The 21,998-nt window shown below is 41.0% G+C and overlaps 1 long non-coding RNA gene across 1 annotated transcript; it reads right to left on the bottom strand.

Moving 5' to 3' along the window:
- Nucleotides 1-650: 650 nt before the first annotated feature.
- Nucleotides 651-17,997, bottom strand: LOC109310803. The gene is made up of 3 exons (XR_002101330.1): nucleotides 17,985-17,997; nucleotides 16,206-16,209; nucleotides 651-791 (listed from the first exon to the last, which is right to left on the bottom strand). It is a non-coding gene; the product is annotated as an uncharacterized LOC109310803 (long non-coding RNA).
- Nucleotides 17,998-21,998: the final 4,001 nt, after the last annotated feature.

Genomic DNA, 21,998 nt, shown 5'->3' with positions numbered 1-21,998 from the left:
CCCCAAGATAGTACTCTGAGGCAAAGTGGGGGTGTTCAGTATCATCTGTTGATGATACTGAGCTTTTCAATCTCCCTCTCCCTGTCTGCAAACCTTATAGGACTGCAAAACAGAAGGAGGATAAAACCATAGTGTTTATCAGCTCATAAGCAAAAAAACAACCTCTCTCATAAATTCAATCTCTTCTTAAACATTTTTTTTCAAGGAAGGAACAGAAGGACATTACCAGCTACCTGTTGATTAGCTCCAAAAAGCCCTGAGCAGACACTGTCCTGTCTGCCTGTCCCAGTGAAACTGGAGACACAGACACCTCTCAGCATTAGCTAGCATACTGCATGCCTAGAGGCCATGGAGCTGGGGTCTGTGCTGTGGGAGATGGAAGGGGGAGAGGGGGAATCCCTTCTTGAGCAGTGAGCAGCAAGGGAAGCCAGGCAGACACTGCTGTGCCTGAAGCCTCCCCCTGAGCTCTGGCTATGGAGGAGAGGGATGGGGCCAGCCTGTTCTTTGGAGCAGAGAGTATAGCTTAGCCTAGCGCAGCCCAGGGTTGCAAAGCTTCTGGGAGGCTGGGGGACTCTGGTTTAACTTAAACCAGCAACGGGTCTGGGACAGACATTGAAGAAGCCAGTTTGACCCAAATCAGTTAGGTCTGATACTACATTCAACAAGGCTGACCTTTAACCAGTTTCAGCCATTTTGAAACTGGTTTATGTGCACTGAACTTATGCTCCGTTATAGGTTTAAAACAATTTCTGATCACTCAAACCAGTTTATGTGTAATGTCTGTCCCTAGCCTTGTTGCTTGCAAAATCAGACAACAGATGGGGGTGTAGACGAGGATATAATGCTGCCTACATTAGCAATTAGGTGGCAGGTGCCTAAGTGATTTGGTGGATTAAGCCCTAAGAATATGCTATTTGTGATGCTTATTTTGACATATCTTGAGTCACATATCAAACCACAAAAAGACATTTTTCATCGGTTCTAAATAATAGTGAGAATTACATCATCATTATATAATGGAAATTAATGGATAAAAACTATAACCAGAGTTAAAGACTTGAAATGACATTAGCTCTAAACTTGAAACAAACAAAGCAAACTACATATTGAACATGATCTCCTGCATAATTTGGGATTTCAGTGCATTACTGCGCTCTTAATCAAAGTCACCTTTCTTGTAACCTTAACTGTTTGAATATCTCTTCTGCTTGAATGTCAATACAAGCCAATAGTGCAGGTCAATGAGGCTGCTTCACAGTTCACACACTGTCCTTTATCATCATCAGGCTGTACTTGTTGAAGAGCTCAACAAATGAAGCACTAAGCAAAAATCAGCACAACTTGCATCTTTGGAAGCACAAAAAAAAAAAAAGAAGCCTATGATAAAAAAGATAAAGAATAATTTCAATGAAAAATAGAGCTTGTTGACAGATTACATGAACTAGAGGCCAGTGAGGGGGAGTTGACATTAGGTGCAGTTGTCCTATGGTAACTATAACAGACAAGCTACATCTTCTCTGTGATTGAATAAAGGGTGTTTACCCTTTCGGGAATATTATGCCCACCCTCCCCTACACTAACTGGATGAACTTAGAAAAGTGAAGCTTAATTTAGTCCGTACAAGCACACACATTTTTGGATCCTGTGTTGCAAATGCTGATCTTCCTTATATTTCCCTGACACATATGGGAGCTGATACTTAGCAGTTCAAAATCAGTCAGGATGAGGCCCAGTTTTGAACTTGCTTGTTGTCAACCATTCATAGGTGTGCTATGATTGTGGGTGTGAGGGGCAGGAGAGGAGGCAAGGGAGACAAGCATGACAGGGGAAATAGCCCTCTATTTATTTGCCTCTCCTCAAAGGCTAATGGTGCTATTATTCAAATTAGTGTAGTGTTTTCCAAATGTAGAGGAAGGCACATTCCCAGTTGGAGCTATAACAATGTGTACGGAAGGAAGAGGATTGGTAGATGCGTTTTATTTGGTTGCTCTACACACATCTTGTTACAAATGTTCCACAAATTGTACAAAATTCTCACCCCCTAAGGAGTATCTTAATGAGGTTTTATGCCCTACTACTTAATGCCAGCCAAATACAAATAGACTGTCTGACTGTCATCCCTGCTGCCCTTCTCATTCATTGCCCAAACAGTATGTCTTTACTAGTATTTAGGGCTGATCTCAAGCCTCTCAGGAGTTCATGCCCCCAAGACCTCCTCATGAGCTGCTGAGTATTAGGGCTGTGCAAAGCTTCAGTCCCTGATTTGATTTGCCAAAAATTCGGCCTGATTCAGTGGCCCAATCTCTGAATCTAAATCAAATCAGAGGACACTTTAATCTCTCAAAATTGAATTGGAACCCTCCAAATTGATTTGGAAAGATTCAGAGATTCAGACACAGAGAGCTTTAAGTGTTTTTTCTACATACCTCTAGGTAGCAGAGTCTCATCAGTGTTGCAATGGCGGGGTGCATGTGGAGGCTCCCCAGCATGCTTGGCTGCAGACCCAGAAGTGGACCAGAAGCACTTTTGGTCCACTTCAAGGTCCACCAGGGTGTGCGGGTCCCCCCATTGCACCCTCCTGTCTTGGTGACTGGGGCCTCCTGGGTCTGGAGGGGGCACCCAGGGTCCTCTGCAGCCAATCGTTCAGCTGGGGGGGGGCTGTGTCCCCCCCCCGTGCACTTCCCAGCAGACCCAGAAGTGGACTGGAAGTGCTTCTGATCCACTTCCGGGCCTGCAGCCAAGTGTGCTGGGCCCCACCCCTACACTGGTGTGGGATGCTCCATGCACCCCAGCATTATAGCAATCATAAGCCACGCCTGCTACCTCAAGGTACGTAGAAGAAAAATGCTTTTAAAGCTGTGTCTGAATTGTTGATTCTCCAAATCAGCATCAAAACTTCAAATTCGGATTCAGCTGAATCAAATCAGGGACAGTGATCCAAATCAACAAATCGAATCACTGTCCCTACTTCAGGCTGAATCTGAATCTGAATTGAATAGGACCCGCTTCACACACCCCTACTGAATATCAACTCAACTGAGTGCCATTTGCAAGTGCTGTTTGAGCTAATCAGCACCTTGCAAATGGCACTCAACAACCTGAACCTCTTATTTTTGAGTCCATTTTGTATGTCCTTCTAGGATTTTCAAAGAGAAATTCAAGAGTTATCACCAGTTTTCTCCAGCTTTTGAAAATTTCATCTTTCATGAGTAACAGCAGCATAAATCCAATAGGAATACCTTCAGAAAGTACAATCCAATGAGACAGGACAGGTAAGTAACGCTCTGTCCCACCAGGTTCAATGCATTTATTCTTAATCTAATTTCTAGGTGTATAACAAATATTTTTGCTACTTAATGCAACTTGTATTTCACTTTTGCTATCTGTTTATGATCATAAAGGAGAATCTATAAAGAAAGGACTTTAAAAATACTAAAACGATCTAATTGTGCTACCTTGATTTGCTTTGATATTAGACTATAAAAATAAATACAAGAGCCTTTAAGTTTTAAAACCTTATCTGCACTGCGGGTTTTTAAGCAGTGAGGTCCCATTTTAATTAAACCACCTTCCTTTGGTTCTGCACAATCTGTGTTCATGGCCTGTTAGAAGCAGCATTTAGTCAATTAACTATTTTATTAACCAATTGATTTTTTCTGTAGGTCCTTACCTCCTTGTACCTGTTAGGAATGGTTATGAAAGCTGAATAAATTGGTTTCTTTCATCTCTAAAAGGCAACAATAAATAATAAAACAGTTTGAACAAGGTTTCAGTGGGGAACCTAAATACGAATAAAAAATACCTGCCGTGTATTATACAGTGTAAAATACTAACTGCTAGGAGCAGCGCAGTATTTCAATAAATCATATTGTCACGCTGACCTTTATTGATACACTGTTTTTCAACTTAAAGCATCAGTCCTGCTGCTTTAAAAGATCTTTTGTTGTGAAAGAGCTGCAGATTCATCAGGTAAGAAAATAATGATTTGATAACTACAAGGTTATCTAAAGCTACACTAAAAAAAATAAGCTCTCATAGGGGCTTTTTAAATCCTGGTGTCACAAGAAAACAAATAGACATTCTGGAAATAAATAGAAGGTGTGATTTATATTACTAGCTACTGAGCTCACAGAGGGAGGGAGAGAGAGAGAAACACTTTCCATTTCTAGTAGATAATCGACTGTTTAATTTTACGGAACACTCTCTTGTTATAAAGTATAGCAACTATGCAATGGCAATATGGCATTATAAAATCCAGTTCACCACACTGGCTGAAATTCAGCAGATTTATTTGTTCACTTGTATCAAAGGCTGGATTGGAAAGGTTAGGCATTTTTGCAGTAACAGAAAAGACTCCTATCATAGCACAGTTACTCTTAACATAGCTAAATATGTACACGCTCCTCCCTAAGCTACCTGCCAATCTTTAAATAGAGAAGAATGGAGGAAACTGTCCTTAGGTCCAGTTCAGGATCCAGCATATGATTAACGAGTGCAATTAGTATGAGGTTAATTCTGAGCGAAGGTGGATTAAACTGCATTAGGGCATTTTGAGCTGTTTTCACAAGGCTGTTGCTATTAAATGGTGAAAATGCACCAGGGCACCCCAAGGGAAGACAACATCTAATGGTCACAAACACCAGGAAGACCATTTTAGGCTGGACATAAGAAAAAACTTCTTTACCGCGCGAATCTCCAGAGTCTGGAATAGACTCCCCCACCAAAGTGGTGCAAGCACCTGCCTACTCTGGACACCTTTAAGACACACTGGGATACCTATCTTGCTAAGATCATTTGACTCCGGCTGACTTCCTGCCCCTTGGGCAGGGGGCTGGACCCAATGATCTTGCGAGGCTCCTTCCAGCCCTAATGTCTATGAAATCTTTGATATTCTACGAATCCAGACACCCTTCTCTTGTCTTGAATGGTAAGAACATTGCGGGAGTATGTTGTCTCACAGTGCATGAGGTTAGAAAACCAAAATGCAAACTGTATAATGAAGAGGGAAGTTTAGGGATCAGTTAACATAACAGTCTCGCTGGACTGTCCATAGTATATACCACTTCACCCTAGCCACAACCATCACTCTCTCCATTGTACATCTAGATTTGGAAAGAAAAGGTATGTCAAAGGGGTTTGTGGCCAGGCAGAAGAGGGACACTGATAGTGATTATTCAGTACTTCCCATGTTGCATGTGCTTTCAGTGGTTCATTGGTCTAAATTTGATGGGGTCTCAGAAGGAACTGCAGTCTACATACAGTCCTTGAATAATGGCCCCTGTCCCTTCCTCCCTTCTGTGTTACTGCCAGATCTGCATACAAGGCAACTCTGCTGCGTTGGGGTAGTGGGATAGTTAGGTATTCCTTCATCTGCAGAGCCTTCCACCACATGCTTTCTCCTCCCTGTATTGTTATTCTGATATGTTAGCCTCTGAAGTGAATCATAGGTGTTTCGAGGTCAGAGGTAAACTCAATGGAAAATTGACTGGGGACAGGCTGATCCTCAGAATATGCTTAGTTCCTCCCTCATTTGCCTCCTCCTGCCTCCTCTGACCACCCCGGTTGCTATCTCCTGCACAGATGGCCATTTGACTTTCCTCGTTGTGCATCATGTACCCTTCTATACTCTCCTGACATCTTTTTTGCTGTTCCTAGCTTCCATCCACCCTCTCTTCCTCTCCCCAGCTCCTGTTTTCCATGGCCTGCTCACCTGTACCCATTCCAACAGGTCACCTGGAAGCCAAACTTTACCTTGACACCCTCCTCTCCATAAGCAGCTCCCTACTTCTCCTTTTTAAGCCATGTGACTATCAGGAAATACAACCCTCATTCCCCCCCCCACCACAAGATCTCCTTTAATCCCCTTCCCCCTTTCCTATCTTATTGCTCCCCACTTATAAAATGTGAACAAAATCAGGGGTCAGATAGCATTGCCTTTTCATGCCATTGAAATGAAAAATTAAAATGCCACCATATGGGGCAGTCAGCCCAAAATTAATCAAAATGGGCCAGGATGTTGCCTTTTCTTTCCCAAAATGTGCCATCCCTGAGGCAGACATGTCCTTGGCTTTCCTGCAATGATTGCCTTGTACAGCGACACAGAGAATAGCTGAAGACAGTAGATTTGTTGACAATTTTGGATATACCCGTTGTGCTTCCTGTGTGCCTGGCCCTGGAGCGCTACGGGAAACGTGGGCCAGAATAAAGTTGAATGATTTGTATTTGTTACTCAAGTGGCTTCCATTTCATTGTCCCTCACTATCACACTTTCATTGTCATTTGGAGTTCCTGAAATTTCAGCTTCAGGAGCCCAAGCTGTTGGGCTTGTCAGCTAGTTCAAAATGTCTGCACAGTATGAACAGAACTTGCTGTCCTCTGTGCAAACTGTTTTGGTGGCTCTAATAGGAAACACAGCTATGCCTCTTTTATGCTCAAGTAGGTAACAATCCGCCTTTTTCACGAGGAGAAAACGTTTTTGTTTGATCGAGTGCCTTGCTAGCTTTATATTAAAAGTAAAACCTCAAAAACTCACAGGTGGTCAAGGGAGTTCACAGTGAATTCAAATCATTGCCTGGTCTTACAGTTTCTCCTTGGATTTAAAATCCGGGTGACAAAAAGCATTAGTTTTTTTAACTGGCAAGACTAAAATGTGATATAGACCTTGTAGAATAAGATTCATGCCGCCACGCCATGCTCTCAGTACCGATGCCATCAGAACCCAATTTGCTTTTTGCCTGCATTTGCTATTCCAAATGGTCTTTGCCTCTTGAAATATTTCGTCATTGCATTGCCTTGTAGTATTAATTTGCCAAACCGTTTCATTCTTTAGCACAACTTTACAAACTTGCTAAGTTCACCTGGAGTTTTTAAGGCCCTGGGATTTAAAGCAAACAAACAAAAACAAGCAAAAACTCTATATTTTTTTTTAGTCCAATTTTTGTATACTCTATGTGGTTTGCTGCTGTCAGCCAGAAGGGCCCCTAAGGGAGTCCCAAGGTCGCTACTTGCTGAAAAGAGACATTGCACAAGCAGTTAGGATGAAAGAAAATCCCCCTGGGGCTTTGGACTTACAGTTTCCTGGCTCTTGCAACTCAAAATAAATGTATCACTGTCTGGAGTGAGCAGCCATATTCTCTCTCGTGAAGTTAACACTGCAGTTAAACATTGCAGTTAGGTGAAGTGGATGAAAATCCTGATCCATATATTATATATGCATCAATGCCTTGGCCTCTATACACTAGGGGACAGAGTGAATTCCTGGTACCGCTGAAGTCAGTGACAAGGTCCCATTTACCTTAACGAAGCCCAGGATTTCAGCACAGAATCACTTCAAAAAAAAAGGCTGTCTGAATGCAATTGCTTCAGGGAACAAATCATTGTACAAGTTCATAGAAGTGGAAAGTAGGATGATGATAAGGCAAGAGAAGCCATATCACCTATGTCCAAAACCTGCCTTTTCCACTGAAAGCAAGGTTTACTTTAATCGTTCTTAAAGGAGCATATGGTACCCTTACAGGAGAAGCCCTTCAAGATTATAGCAGATGAACACTGAGGTTTGGTGGACTTGGGATTAAGGCCAGGTACAGACATTACACTTTTACCAGTATAAGTGATCAGAAACTGGTCAAGTTGTTGGAAACTGTTACCCATAACAGGACAGAAGTTAGGCATACAAAACCAATGTATACCCATAACAGAGCAGCAGTTTAGTGCACACAGACTGGTTTAAAAGTGATGAAACCCAGCCTAAGATTCCCCCCACCACCAAAGGGTGAGCACATGGTCTGTTCACTACTGATCTAAACTACACCGCTTACAGAAAACCACGTAACAAATCAATTCCTCCTTGGGCTTTTTTGAACTTAGCCTAAACCTCCAAATGAACTGGGTTTTCTTCCAGTGACCTTGACTCTCCTTGACCTTGAGTAAGTTATTAAAATCTTTCATTCCCTCCGTTCTTAAAATACTTCCTTACTTCCTCTAGATGCCATGAGGCAATATTTATTAATGCATCTGTGAGGCCATATGAAGCTCATTTAAAAAAAAAAGACACCTACACTATAACAAGCAAAGCATTAATAGGTAAAAGAAATATATTCAATACTCTTCACTTTGGAGAATGAGGTTGTGAACATCTGGGAACTTAACTGAATTAATTTTCTTACACTTTCAGAAGTTTGCCCATCTGTACTTCACACAAGACAATTAAGTGAACCATCCAGTCAGCAGTCTCTCCTTTGCTTGAGAGAAAAGAAATTAAACTCCAAGAAAACTCCAAAAACATAAACTGTGCTCAGGACTGAACCCTCATACAAGGCCCAGCTATGAACCAGACCTTTTTCATTCAGTTTAAAATTGAAGGCTTGCTGAGAGGGAAGAAAAAATAGACCTAAATTGTATAATGTCCTCTCTTAGGAATGAAGATAGAAGGTGGTAGCCAGCAGTTTATGCAGTTAACCTTTTTACTCTATGCTGAATGTGAGTAACTCACTTAAGTTTGATTTTAGGTAATTCTTCATATTATCATGAATGAAGTTTTGGGAAAAGGCTTATCAAGCATCTGAAGAATGAGAGATCGTGGGTCTCTAAAGTGACATGCTATTGTTTAACATTAGTGTTTAACTATGGCTTGCAGAAAATGCACAAAAAACTTCCTGGACTGGATACCTAATAGGGCTGTGCAAAGCTTTGGTTGCTGATTCGATTCAGAGGAGATTCGACAGCCAATCTCCATATCTGAATCGAATCAGGAGACCAGTTAAAAGGTCTGAATTGATTCAAAGCCTCCAAACCAATTCAGAGAAGATTTGAGATTTTTTTTTAAGTGCTAGGACACTGGGGCCAGGTGAGGCAGCCATTGATGGGGCTGGGAGAGTGGGCAGGGGATAGGGCCAGGAGAGTGGGCAGAGGATGGGGCCTGAATCTCTGAATCAGATTCAGCTGAATCAGTTCGGGACAATGATTTGAATCACTGAATTGAATCTCTGTTCCCCAAATCAGCCCAATCTGAAGCAAATACTAGCCGCTTTGCACAGGCCTAATAACTAATGCTGTGCTGAGCCTGTAGCTTTATATCCAGTGCTTTCTGTTATGTTGCATGACTGATCCAGCTAGATGTGAGACATCACAAAGCCACAATGTCACTCAGGCCAGTTTTGAAAAGGAAGATTTTTTATTATTATTCTTACAAAAATGGGACTCTTTGTCAGCTGTCTGTTAAAATTAAAGCTGTTGTACAGGTCCTCATGGGAGAGTTATGCTCCTCAAGCCCTTGCAGGCTTACAAGCAGCTCATTGCTGTATTCCCAAAGGACTCAGGAGAACATCCATGTCAAAATACTTCTTAGGTTTCTGATGAAACGTGAACTCTTATTAAAAAAAAATTGCCAAAATGCTTGCTATACAGAAAGTCAAGACACTAACCACATCCCAAATGCCAACTATAGGGGTAAAATGTACATTATATCCAATGATGTTAATTGGAGATACTTGCAAACAATTAGGGGGCAGGTTGAGCTAGTTGGATACCCTGAGAACGAATTAAAAGTCTGTGGAAAGGACACAATAAAAGGAAGGTATGCTCAACACCTGCTGAGTAGGTTTGGGATACCGAATGCTCCCCCAAATAATATCATGTTAAACCCCATTGATCTCCTGGTGATACCAGTTCAGTTTGACTTATGGTAGTGTTTTCCATTTAGGAGGCAGGAACTAAAACTGTTTCATTTAAATAGCTTAGGTAAAGGTGTAAATAGCTTTGTCTCAGAGGTTAGATGTAATATATATTGATTTATATTGCTGTTTATACTGTGATCATCACTTTGGTATTAAAAGAACCTCAGTGAAAACAAAAAAGTTATGCAAGACCTTTGATCCTCTCCCCACTGGCCCTGAAGGCATGAAGTTACACTTCATTATCATAGGAAGATAATAGAAGGTTTTTAATTTGTTCTTCAAAATGGTGAGACTAGCTGGGGTTCCAGATTAAAAGGTCTATGTATTGGACAAGCTCATCCATTTCCTTGCACCTCTTGTTTCTAAGTTGATATTGATGATGCTGAGCACACTGTTTAGTCACCAGCAATGTTCAGCCCACATGAACTGCTTTACCTGGTTATCTACCAGACTACCATGCTGACTACTACACTCACTGTGACCAGAGATTGACGACAGGCTTCACTGAGAAAACTTCAGACTGATGAAGTAGTTCTAGATGAAAGTGGATCCTTGCCGAATTCATCGGTAGGTTGTTCATAAATTGGAGGTAAGATATTTGACCAGGTGTAGGTCCTCTTTACATATTTCACTTAACCATGCAAACATGACTAGCAAGCACCCTGTGAATGCTTGCTACTGCTGGCCTAGACTTTGAGACTGTATTCCTAGATGAAAGGTTCTCACGCAGGATGTTGTGGCCACAAGTGGGATGGCAACCTCAGACATGCAACTGGAAATGGGGTCACCAACAGAAAAGTTTCCGAATCATTGCCCTACAGCATCCACCAGAAGGGAATAACTTAGTTTGTTTCTCAACCCCAGCATGTTTTGCTAGGGCAAGATGACACATGCCTCAGTGTGTACAGCAGCTTTTAAAACTTACATGGGTCCAATGTAGAAATTAAAATGTAATCCATATTCTGCAATTTATGCACATAAATTGCAATTTCCTTTAGGGTCGTGACAGTTTATACTGAAACTGGCTTGGTTATATAGAAATAAAGCTAGCTTTTCTGTGGTTTTCCTTTGTTTAGAAGACTATGCCTTTGGTAAACACTGGATGGAGCCATTAAATTACATTTACAGTAGAGGCAGTATACTCTATACCTCACTCCATTCAGAGAGTAGACCTTATAATAAGGTTGGGAGAGGACTTCTGGAAAATAAAGTAGTTGGTCTACTCAGTAGACGATGCTGAGGATATAGATATAAATGTTTCATGCAAGCAAAGTAAAAATCATACAAACCCTTAAGCCTTTGCTTAGCTTTACACATATGAATAGTCCCAATCAATTCAGCTTCATTATTTTAGTTATGTTTGTTGTAAAGTTAAGCATGTATAAGTGTTTGCATGATCTGTGCCTTAACCCGCACATTGTTTTCAACCACTTTACATTTTATTCATGCAAATGTACCAGCCAAATCACATAACCTAGTTGCCAACTTTTGTTTCCATGATGATGATGATGACAATAATGAGAAAAAAAAAGATGATACTGAAAATAAATCATTAGTTCTAAGTGAATGGGTAAATAGGGTTGTTTGCATATTGAAATGCAATTCTATTATATCAAGCAAAGCCATTATAGATGTCAGTTCTGGCTAAAATGCATTAGCATTTGGGGAAATAAACAGAATTTGAATACAATTATCTATTCCTTAACAAGTTGAAATACTGGGTTTTAACTACTGAGAAAAGAAGAAAGCAGAAGTCAAAACCTTTGTAAGTGCCATAGTGTGAAGCCCTCCCACATCTTCCAGGTGAATTTCAACAGTGATATTTTGTCCTCTCGATAGGAGCTTCTCTGACTATTGCAATTGCAAAAGGGGACAGAACAACAGTTGGCCTTGAAAATGAGATGTGATACTGAGATTCACCTTTTCAGGGAAACAATCTGCATCTTTTCAGAGATGCAGATCAGAAATAGCAGCCTGTAAAGAGAGTTATGCTGAGGGTGGTGGGCTTCTGAAGTTGCTAGGGATCATAGCAACTCCCGAACAAATTACAGCAGCCATAAGATTGCTCAGCAACTCTGAATATTGACAGTACCTTTTAGCTATTGCTCCTCTTTTTCATATGACAGTTACCTGTCATCAGCATATCCCTATGGTTATGGCTACATTGCAGACACAGGTGCAGCTACAGTTTTTCCTTAATGAGTTTTAAAGTAGCTCTCTCATAACAATATAACCACAGCAGCATGAAGCCCAGTTCAGGTTGGGCAAAACCCAGTGGGGATCTTGGGTAAACACTCAGGTTATTAGCTCTCATTGAGATCTACACAGCTGTAGCCACACATCCTTCTTGTTGCTTGACATTCGTACTTGAAGATGAGCTTGGGGTATATCTATCTATGTGAGATAGATTACAACTTTAACTGTGCCCACTCACTCAATGCCATGGACTCAGAGAGAGGCCCTACATATACCCAGATCGTTTTCTTTTTGCCTGGGGTATTTGTGGATGGATGAACTATTATAAGGAGTATACTATGTAGTACAACATTTTGCCTCTGATATGTAGATCTAAGAGGAGAATTTCTCACTTCTCTGATTGAAAAAAGGTTTCACATTCTATTCACATTCATTTCGATTCACCGAATAGACATATATGGCAATTGATTGCCCTGACACATACCTGTACAACCTCGCTGACTTCTGTGAGATTGCAGAGGTGTAATGCAAGGCAGACTGTGAATCTCTGTCTCTATTCATAGCACTTTTCTTTAAAATTTTCAAATCCAGAATTCCAGAAACAAGGGTGAGTGGATGTACAAACCCTCTTCTTGGGTTGCTTAATGTTCTCTTTTTAAGCAGCCCATGCACCACAGCTACATGCCTGCAAGAGAGATTGCCAGGGAAGCTTGCTGTGATGTAAGTGGTTATGTTCACTTACCAAATAAAATGGGTGGAGGTCCTAGATAGTGTGTTAGATTGACCTTTCAGGTCATAGACCCCGATGTAATATGCACCTACCATCTGATGTAAACATAAAACATTTAAATCAACATATACTGTCCCTCAATTATCTTATCTGGGGAGGGAAATGACCTTTCACTATAAATCAGCCTGACCTCTCTGCTGCTGACCTGATCGCTGCTGATATTTTATCTAATCCAGGTTTACCAAGTTGTTGGGTTCACACTTCTTTCTTATAGTAATCACACTTCAGACTATTGGATCACATCCTATGGAGCTTTCCCCCTAATACTCATATTAGGTTTTTCTACTGCCCATCACTCCTAATTATAATAGTTGGTTATGTGAATAATTTCTTCTGTCTTCCTTGTGTTCATAAACTTAAAGACCATGACCAGCTTCCTCCTTAGTCACTGATCTGCCAAGCTTAGCCCATTTCATTCTTTCCCAATAAAACAGCAGCTGCCCCAGATCACATTTAATTACTCTTTTCTGAACTCCTACCAAGTTTTCAGTATTTTTCAGGGATTGCACAAAATATTCCTAATATTGTTGCACAATAGCCATATCAAGGAACAACTCATTTCTCTTCTGCAAGAAGATGCTTCTGCCCCTACGCCCCCCAGGTCGTCCAGCTGTTGGACCCTGCTAAGACTCTCCCAACGTGCGTCAGCCATTGCCGTATTTATAGGCATGTGGTCACCTGTCCATTTGGAACTGATTTAATCCAGGGCTAGCAGTTTATTTTACATAGCTTGCTAAACAACCATCAAATAGTAGCAATTACCTTTATTCTGTGCTAACTTGGTTGAGAGTTGAAAATGATGAATAAGAGCAATAAATCCAGCACTTTTCATGAACATTACATTCGCTTAAAAAAATTGGAGTTAGGCAGTGATGCATGTTGCCAACTCACCCTATCTATCAGATATTTGACTCTGCTCTCAACCATAAAGACACGATGATAGCAATTCTTTTTCTGTCACAAGTTAAGTAGACATTCTTTATATATTAGCTTTTATTCATGGATGTTTGCATTAGGTATTGTGAATTCTTATTTTCCCAGTTCTAATTTTGTGAATTCTGATTTGATGAATGTACACAAATTATCCCAAAGGGATCTCAGAGAATCATAATCTGAGTGTGATCAAAGCTTGGATATATGGCTCAAGTTAATTTTGATTTCAAATTACATAAATTATGAGCCGTCAGAAACAGACATTTCTACGGGCTATTGAAATGCTGCAGTGGGGTGCAGATAAGAATCCTGTTCATTCTTTGATCTTCCCAGTAACTTGTACTATACAAGCAAATACATTGTATCCCAGACATTCAAACAAACTTTTCATTTTTGCTGAATAATAGCTTGACAATAGGTCTTTTGTATCAATGAACATCATGGGAAGTAACCTTCTAATATCAGTCCTGTAGACATTAATCTGGGGCATAAATGTTGCTCAAGAATTGTTCTATGGCCTTTTACATACAGCACTAGAATAATCACAAAATAAAACACCAAGGACAAACAGATGTAATTAATATTTCTAACCTCTATTGAGGATTAACAGATCTTCAGCTATTATAATTATTGTAGCTGCATTCATTTCAGTGGAGCTATACCAATGTATATCCACAGAGGATCTGGTCCTGAATATTCTGCCTTACGTTATACAAGTTAAGCCTCTGAGAGCTTAGATGAGTTCTTCTAGCCAAATCCAGCCTCTCTTAGGCTGCACAATTAAATAGGTCAGCTTCAGCAGCCTGATAAAAAAGACTTCAAAAAGATAATGCCATTATGGCTTTGATGTTGTTGAAGACTCGCATTGCATTTCTAAGTGAATGAATCAGGAGCATTAGCTCAAGGGATGAGTAACCTGCCATAACAAGTAGGAACAAACAGTAAGAGTCCACAATAATATCACCTCTCCTTCAAATAGAAGTTCACTCTCATTTAGGTAAGAAATTGGATACATAAACCTCAGCTAACTATGACCTTACCCCTCCAAGTGTCTATCATCAGGGGGGAACTATTGCATCAAAAAGAATTTTAGTTCTAGAGGCCTTGTAGCTCTTTTTAATGACAAGTACCTCTTATTATTGTAACCATTCCTCATAAATTAGAGTATGGATTTTGTGTTCCTTTGTGTAAGAGTACAAGAAAGCTAATTCAATACTCTTTGGGGGCAAAAATCCATACCAAAAGAAAAACAATCTTTTCAATGCTGACATCTGATTTAATAATTCTATGATAATTAACTAAATATCTGGAGAGGTCATGGAACTAGTTTCCATTAGTCTATCTTTCTCTAAAGAAGAGATTTAAATATTTCTTTAAGGGCTACTCTGTGCCTGCAATTTACCATTTCAACAGGCTATGCAAATAATTTAGTGCCTCTTGTTTCACTAGTGATTGGCAATTATAATGATATAGGACATTTCCACTGAGAAGGTTATGTTATGGGGAGATGTATTACCAGATAGTCATGAATAGGCACAAATCAACCTTTGGTTTTTTTTCTCTCTCTGCATTAAAAAGAAATCACCAATCAGTGTCCTATGCCTTATGTGCATTTGCAGCTTAAATTTGGTCTCAAGCAAGAGGCTAAAGCAGTGGATAATGTAGAGACACTTACCCAACAACAGTTAAAAAGGGCTTTGCACCTTAGGAAGATATACTGCTTTATGGAGCAGGCATATGTGTACCACCTTTTCTTTCAGTGTTTTGTATGGTCTGGCTACTTGATTCCAGGGCTCCTAGTTTTTGAGAGTAGTCATAGCCAGGGTTCTAGCCTTAGCTGTAGAAGATTAGCAAAGACAGATATGAAAGCTTAGGACAGCCGTTGAATTCAGGGGATGATAAGGTCCAACAGTATGCCTTATACATATTGGGGAAAAAATTTCATTGTGTTCTTCCCACATATTTGCAGGTGGCTGAATGCAAGGTCCATGACTGATATCATTCAGACTAGCAGTTCCTCCTGTACTCTCTCCCTTAAAAAGCAGCTTGCTAGGCAGTGGGTGCATCTACACGTGCAATTACCCTGATGCAATAAACTCCAGTGCAGTTTGTGCTGGACTCAGCTGCTCCCAAGCACAGCATTTACACATGCATCCAGGATTGCAGCAATTTGAGCCAGGATAGAACATCTCCAGGTTGGCAAGGGGCCCAACCCTGGGTCCTAGGTAATGGTGTTCAGTGCAATCAGGGCTAGCTGGGGCACAATGGTGCTACAGTGCAGGGCAAACTGGTAGGCATCCCCCACATTGTAGCATCCTTGTGCCCCAACTAGCCCCCGTCAGCATCTACACATGTGTTACAGAAGCATAAATTACTCCACTGTAGGATAGTACTTATCCTGGTCAATACTATCCCATGGCAGAGTTAACTATTTTACTGTACCCTAATATGGGTGCATGTGCAGATGGTGACACTCTACTGCAGAGCTAATTAGCCAACTCCACAGTAAAGTGCACATGTAGATGCATCCAGTAAGAGCAAACAGCTTTTGTTCCTAGACATGGATCTAACTCTCCATCCCAGTATACCTTGTGTAGATATCACACCCAAACCACACTGGTGAAGAAAATGGTACCACTAGACTGAAGGCATGTACAATTCAGATTTGAAAATGATTACAGATCCATGCTATTCAGCTATGAGAGTTGTGCTGCTTAATTCTTAGAAACTTTTTCAAGGGCATATAAGTGTCATCTTATATTAGGAAAAGTAACTGTCCAATATAGATAAAGTAGTCCTTAAGACATTTTACAATTAATTATGGCTTAAATGACTAGTGTTGCTACTCCCTGTTTATTGATTATTTTCAATTTTTAAAATATAAATGTATACATACATAATACACAAACACATATCATACATATATATTTAAACAGCAGAAAACTCAGTTTTCCTGCATGTCTGTATACTTTCAAGCAGAATTAAATCAATAGCAAAAGCTTTTAAAAGCACTTGAATACACAGATCCTGGAATGCATGTATTGGACATGTAGTTAGCAAGGCGAACTGCAAGGCTCAAGACTTAACAATTTCAATAATAAATGTTTTTATGTCCTTTTCCAAGCAATTTTAGATGAATAATGAAGCTGCCAGCAATCAGTTTTAAGTAGCATAAAGCTTGTCTTAAAGGCAATTACTCTCATCAGCATGGTGTCTCAAAAAATTATCCATCACGACCCTGAAACCTGGTCACAGTTATAATGATTTCTAAATGGAGATTCCCACCATAGCAATTTGCTATCAGCACTGATATGTCTCTGGCAGGTGAGAGTTTGTTTATACGAGGAATGCCTGGCAAGTTTACATAGTGTGACTTATCCCAATCATATTGATGGCACTGCTATTTGTGAATCAATAAGGACTTATTTAAAGCAGTAGGTCTCAGCGTCTAGAAAATATATCAGTTGATTTTCCAGATTCTTGCATCTATGACTGAAACCCATTGTACCCGACAGATGCCTTTCCTAGACCAACAGACAGTCATAGATCTTAAGAACCTTTGTACCAAAGTAGTCTAATAGTCTAATCTCCGAGATGAGACATGGGACTTCTATTGCTCCTAAAGGCTGCCTATAGACGTGCTCATTTGCATTTTAATTCTACTTTCGATGACTCGAGTCTGCTCTGCATTCTTTGTATAAAGCTCCAGCTTCACCTCACTGTCATGTGTATTAAGGCCCCTGTCCCCTCCCCATCTTGCATTTCAAAATGGCTGCAGGGCACTTGAACTAAACCTCATGGAATGAGCTTTAGTTAAAGTGCCCCGTGACCATTTTGAAATGTGGGGAGGCTTAATACATGTGATGGTGAGCCGTTTTAATTAGAGCAGCTGTCCGGAAACTATTCCAACTAAAACATGCCCCCACCCCTGAGTGCATTTATAGGCAGTCAGAGATCCCATCCATACGTCTTCATTCTCTACATAACTACCCCTGCACCTAACGGTTTACTCGAGCTGTGCAGAAGGACCTGGCTACACCCTTCAGTCAATTCTCAATATAACACAAAACTAGTATGGTAGGTGAGGGCGGACAAATGTGAATAAGAAGGGGTGCAATATCAGGTGCAGGTGACAAAGTGATGAAGTATCCATATTAGTTTGGTTCTGAAGATTTGGGCCCGGTTTCTTTCTTTCTTTTTTTTTTTTTTGTGGATTTAAATATATGCTTCCAGAAATGAGTATTATTTTTGCTTCCGTCCTTGGTTCTAAATACAGACAGGAGAGACAGGAAGGGGACTGCAAAAGTACTGGAAGACAGGAACAGAAAGTTGCAGCCTTTTTGCTGGTAGACTTCCTGTGCTTATGGTCTTCATTGCAGAGTTAAGACGACAGGCCCAACCTCAAGCCATGAAAATTCAGCAGAGCTTCTGGAGCTGGACTGGACTGTTACTGAGGCATGAACTGGCAGTGCATACATAGAAAACATGCTTCCCAGAAAAAGGCAACTGCCATTATCTCCATTTATGGGAATATATGCTAACAAATGGCACCGGGACCTAGAGAAATAATCATACCCACTTCCTATATAGCACTTTATATCTCGAGGTGTCAACTTACTTTACAAAGAAGGTCAGTATCAGTATCTCCATGTCACAGGTGGGGAAATGGATGCATAGTGACTTACCAAAATGCACCCAACAGGTTAGTGGCAAAGCCCAGAGTGCTTACATCTCCCAAGTCTTACTCCACTGCTCAGGCCACGCTGCTTTGAAGAAGCAGCCGAGGCTCTTCACAGATGACTCGTCAGCACTCAAAAGCACAATTGCTAGCCTGATCCATTATGAATCACAGGACATGCAGCAAATTCAACTCAGGGGATCACAGAGAAATATACATTACTCTTCTGCAAACAGTCACAAGCTAAGGCTTCATTATTACATTGCAACACTTCTGGCTTTCAAAACTCAGGGTGAACTCAATTAATAATAATTTGCAAATAATGTTCACAACTCTTCAGAATAATGTGTAACAAATACTGTAATTTGGGTTTCCATTCATTAATAAATCCCTACCCTTCGTGAGAGCTGTAGTCACGGATGGTCTGGCAGCCATTCGGGCTCTGCAGTTGCTAAGGATAATCATAATTCTTCAGGGAAAATTTACACACTGTTTAGCAACTATGGACCTTATGACTATGCCCAGAGGCAATTAAGTTTTTTATAATGGCAACAGAAGGATTCCAGTGAGTTATTTTTTTTCTGTTTCTCTCTCTCTCTCCCTCCTATTCTCCCTCCCTCTTTCAAGTGTTCACTGAAAACAGCAGCTATAATTGCACATGCCACTGAAAATACAAATAAAATACCTCCCAAACCATAGTTATAGCAGATGCTATATCTTTAAATGCATATCTTTTTGCAATAATTTTTGGCAGGATGGGATACAATGGGAAATGGGGACACCATGTCCCTTGGCTATACTGAAGACCATTGGGTAAGTTTCTGTTGGCTCTTTGGATACACTATTTGCAAAAAATATTCTGAGGGAGTGGGGCAGGCTGTGTGGGTATGCGCACATGCACACACACACACAAAACAGAGCAGTTACATTTTCATGTCTCCTTCCCTATGATAAATAAGCAGTTATCATTAAAAAATCCCTATGTGTAGGTACATCATTATCTTATATCTAATCCTATTAAAGACAATCAGCAAGCTTTCATCCCAACAATCAGTCTTTCTGACTTAGGGATCACTTAGGTGAATGAGATCTCTAGAAGCACAGCGAGGGAAAAATAGACTCTGTTAAGGAAATGTTACTTCATGATCACATCTGCACAAGAAATAAGGGCTATTTCTTGCACTGCTAACATAGGATATACTTAAAGGAGTCTTGCCTGTGCACAAACAGTAGGACCATTGTTCAAGGAAACAAAAACACAAGGACGTGTTAAGTGAAGGACTTTTTAACAGATTCAAATGGATTCTCTCAACAGATTAAGAAGGGAAAGTCAGCACCATTTTATTAGGTGCCACACTTGGGCAATTTGTTTTTTATTTCAATAACTTGTGTGTTGCTGCATTAAGGTGTATAGCAAGGTTACCTTTAAACATTTTGCAATGTCACTGACTTGTTCCCACGTCAGCTGTGATTTGTCCTTCTTATTAACCTCAAAAGCATAGGAAAGCTAATTAGATTGCTTCTTTTTGTCAAGATTTCATACCTCCTTAAAATTCAATATTTCTAATTATGGAAAGAGTAAATAGAGATTCCAAGGTCTTCTGCTGATTTCAAAACACCCACTTTATTTACCAGAAACAGTTACACTGTAGCTGTATTTAAAAGAAAATAGATTGCTAGTAGGTTGGTCCTCATGTACTTCATTCTTCAAACAGCAATTTTCAACTTCAAACTTTTCAAATATGCCTTCTCATCTAAAGTAAATTAGCAATATGAACAGTACAAGAAAACACTAGCCTTGCAAAATAGATTGATATTTAAAATATAATGTTGAAGAATATAACATCAAGCAGTAGTTGTAAAGGCAAATTGAATGGTTTAATAGATGAAATACAATGAATTGGGGGAGTAAAAACCCAGGCAGAATGGGCTTCCATATACAGTACAATGAAGTACATAGTCCATGTCAGTTTAAGCTTTGTAAAACACCATTTTGAACACATTTCTGCATGTTTGTCATAAGATTGTGGCATCCTAGATACTAATTATTGTTATTTCCACGCCTAGTTTGTACACTGGCTGCAGAAGACTCAGAGGCATCGCACTGTGGGGACACAGCTTGGCGACAGCAATGAATGTACTACAGCCACTCTTACTCCCAACTGCTTGGGGCTCTAGAAGTAGACACAGAAAGAAAGGTATATCCTGTGCCTGCCAAGTAGTCTTTCTGCTCTCAGGGTACCGTATTTCACAGTGTACAAGTCAAGTTTTGAAGCCCTTGAAGCCCAATTTTTAACTCTTAAAATTCAACTTAGACTTATACACTGTATCATCATCCTCTGCAAGCAGCACCAGGCTTGGTTCTCAGGTGGCATGGCCCAGGCAGTGCCACTTGCAGGGCATAGGGCTGCACCAGCTGAGTGTGGCTCTATCTGCTGTGAACTGTGCTGCCGAGTGCAGAGCCCAGCCCCGTCCCCTGCAAGTGGTGCCGGGCTGGCGCAGTCGGGCTTAGAGTTCAGCAGCACTGCTCACAGCAGACAGGGCCAGGCTCGGTGCTTGGCTGATGTGGCCCAGGTAAAGCTGCTCACAGGGAATAGAGGGGATGCCAGCTGAGTGTCAAACCTGGCGCCACTCACAGGGGATGTAGACAGGGATGGGGCTGGGCTCACTGCTCAGCTGTTGCAGCCCCAACCCCTGTGAGTGGCACTGCCTGGGCTGTGCCCAGCTAAGCATCAAGCCTACTGATGCTCACAGGGGATGGGGCTGCACCAGCTAAGTACTGATCTCAGCCCCATCTGCTGTGACCGGTGCTGCTGAATGCCAAGCCCAGCTGTGCCAGCCGAGCCCCGAGCCCGGTGTTTCTCGCAGGGGACATACCTGGGCTCGGTGCACAGCAGTGCCACTTGCAGCAGGCAGGGATTGGCTGAAACATCCCCATTCCCTGTGAGTGATGCTGGGCTCAGTGCTCTGCTGGTGCAGCCCAGGCAGTGCCACTTGCAGAGGATAACACCACACAAGCCAAGCGCAGAACCTGTCCCCTGCAAGTAGTGCTCAGGCACATGTCCACCCCCCAGGTGACCAGCCTGCAGGGTCCGGTATATGTCAACCCCATATTTCTGATCCAAAAAATTAGGTCAACCTATACACCAGATCTATAAAATTCCTAACTCTTTGGATCAGAAAAATGCAGTCCACTTGTACACCGTGTTGACTTATACACAATGAAATATGGTACACTTGCTAATGCTTTGGGATATCTTAAGAAAATAAGACTGGAATAGGCCACTGGGACATTAAGTCCAGTTCCTTGCATTCTCTGGCAACATTTTACCCAAGGGTTTTCCAAAATCATTGTTTCAAAGCCTCGCACACAACTGCAAGGCATAAACTTGGGGACACCTTTTAACACATACTAGATAAAAGCAAAGGAGAAAGGTACATGGCCAATGTGCTGCCACTGGAGTGTCAAAAAAATAATTGGTTAATCTTTGCTCAGATAAACCTACGAAGAGGATCATGCCCCATAGTATGGAGAAAGGCAACCCCCTGACAGTCCCTGCTCAACTAATCTAAGGATAAAATTCCTGCCTGACCCAAAATTTGACAGTCAGTGGGCACATCTACATGTTCACTGATGCACAGTACTAACCAAGTACTAATTAAATGCACAGTAACCAGAATTACTGTGCAGTAGTGACAATGAATGCCTTTTTGGTGATACTACTGT

This window comes from Crocodylus porosus, unplaced genomic scaffold (assembly GCF_001723895.1).
Source record: "Crocodylus porosus isolate Cpor-Errol unplaced genomic scaffold, CroPor_comp1, whole genome shotgun sequence".
Taxonomy (NCBI): domain Eukaryota; kingdom Metazoa; phylum Chordata; order Crocodylia; family Crocodylidae; genus Crocodylus; species Crocodylus porosus.
Note: the sequence above shows the minus strand (reverse complement) of the source record. Positions and strands in the feature narration are given on the sequence as shown.